The sequence below is a fragment of the Nannospalax galili genome, unplaced genomic scaffold (genome assembly GCF_000622305.1).
Source record: "Nannospalax galili isolate Female #2095 unplaced genomic scaffold, S.galili_v1.0 scaffold207, whole genome shotgun sequence".
Classification (NCBI taxonomy): domain Eukaryota; kingdom Metazoa; phylum Chordata; class Mammalia; order Rodentia; family Spalacidae; genus Nannospalax; species Nannospalax galili.
In genome coordinates this window covers 7563534-7565723 of record NW_008358517.1, presented here as the reverse complement: position 1 = coordinate 7565723, position 2190 = coordinate 7563534, and the positions used below count along the sequence as shown (strand labels likewise).

At 37.0% G+C, this 2190-nt stretch overlaps 1 protein-coding gene across 1 annotated transcript in view; it reads right to left on the bottom strand.

Annotated features, from left to right (window-relative positions):
- Window positions 1-2190, bottom strand: part of Dnah5 (dynein axonemal heavy chain 5) — a 410943-nt gene that overhangs the window by 252036 nt on the left and 156717 nt on the right. The gene's annotated exons all lie outside the window — the stretch shown is intronic.

Sequence of the window (2190 nt, the reverse complement as noted above, 5' to 3'; positions counted from 1 at the left end):
CCCATTTCTAAAAAGGGTTAATGACTTGACAACCAAGTTGGAAGACTGGTTGAGAAGCTAGAGATGTGGAATCTATGTTTGAATAACAAATTTCCAAATAATTTTACCTAGGTTGTGTAGTCCATTTTCTGTGGTTTGAGGTGAGTGAAGAGTTTGTGGTGTGATTAAAAATTCCCAGTGTTGTGCTGTTAACACAGTGGACAGTAACAGGGAAAACAGAGAATATGGGCTCCAGTGGTGGGGATGAGGCTATGGGAGGGATGCTGGTATAAGGATGAATAATATTGTTTATGATGTTTTTTATGACATACACACAAATAAATAAATGATTTATATTTGAGGAAGAAGCATAAAAATTTGCTTCATGATAATTAGTAGAGGTGAAACATATTTCCACTGAAATCTACCCAATGATTTTATATCCATACTCAGGTGGATCTCAGAAAGTAACCGACTGTGACTAGTAATAATCAGATAGATAGAGATTAGAGGTGCATGTGCCAATATCTAAGTGTTAGTAGCATTAAAAATGAGTTTTCTGTATGAAAAAGTGTATTTTAAAATGAAATGGAGCTCTTTTTTAAGGGTTAAAACTCCATTCAATTTTATGTCTTATAGGGTTTATACTGAGTTCAATATTGTATAACTGTATTAATTCAACCGTTAACCTAAAAATTTACAGCCAATATTGAGAGATGCATCTTTGCTCTGGAAATTGTTATTGAATATGTTAATGCTGTAATGAAGTGCTTCTAATCATGTGGTTATTAAATAATTAGAAAAAAAAAAAGATCATCCACCATGATCAAGTCGGCTTTATCCCAGAGACGCAGGGATGGTTCAATATACGTAAGTCAATAAACGTCATAAATCATATAAATGGACTCAAAGACAAGGACACATGGTCATCTCAATAGATGCAGAGAGGCCTTTGACAAAATTCAAAATGCATTTATGTTCAAAGTCCTAGGGGGAAAGAGAACACTCATTTATTGCTGGTGGGATTGAAAACTTGTGCAACCACTAAGCAGTGTGGATAATTCTTTAAGAAACTAAAAATGAACCTACTACTATATGGCCTGGTTATACAACTCCTTGGCATATACCCAAAGAACTCATCCTATTGCAGAGGTACTTGTACATCCATGTTTGATGCTGCTCTTTTTACAATAGGTAAGAGATGGAAGAAACCTAAGTGTCTCTCAACAAGAGCAATAAGACAAGAGCAGGAAATTAAAAGAGTAATAATTAGAAAAGATGAGATCAAATTATCCCTTTTTGCAGACGATGTGATATTTTATCTAAGAGACACCAAAAATTCAAGATGAAATCATGAAATTTGCAGGTAAATGGATGGAATTAGAAACTATTATACTAAGTGAAGAGTAACACAGACTCAGAAAAAAAACGACATATGTTCTCCCTCATATGTGGACCCTAGAGCCAAACCCTGATAAGTGAGTATGTATCCAGATATAACTACAGAAACAAGGATAATGGAAAGGAACCAGGGAGGTAAAGGAAAAGAAAGAACCTGAAAGAGAACAGTAGGAAACAGGCCTTAATAAGGGAGATATGGATAAAAATTGGGTTAGTTTAAGGGAGGAGGGGAGGGGAGGGTATACAAGGAACCTAGGGGATAAAGGGAAAGAAGGAGCTCAAGCGAGGTAGGACCATAAGAGAAGGGTATTATTAATGGAGAAAGGGGAAAATGGGGGCACCTTAAGTGGGAAAACCATGATGGAGGGATGAGACAATGCGAGAGATAAATAATGTGTAGGTAGTTTTGAAAAACAGAGGGAACCATATTACTCCTACAACCTATTGACAAATTATATATAACAGATCAAGAAATATATGTCTAGGTAAAGTTTATCTGAGAACAATTGGTTTTTGCCCAAGATTGATCTACATGACACACAGTAATTAAAAGTACCAGACTGGTGGAACTAACCTTCTTGGATGTTTAACAGACATACTTTGAGGCCTATACTAATTTGGTCAGAGGGACATAAAGGACAGTTTTTTCTCCTTGCCCTCCTAGGTTGACTAGTTACAGGATGTGGGAGACAGGCTTGAGCCTAGGGTGAAAGTCCTAATGACAGCCACACAGCAGGCCTGAGGCAACGGCCCAACCACTGGAGCCACAAGAAACGCCTTGTGACATTTGCTTCCATTGGCAGATCATGG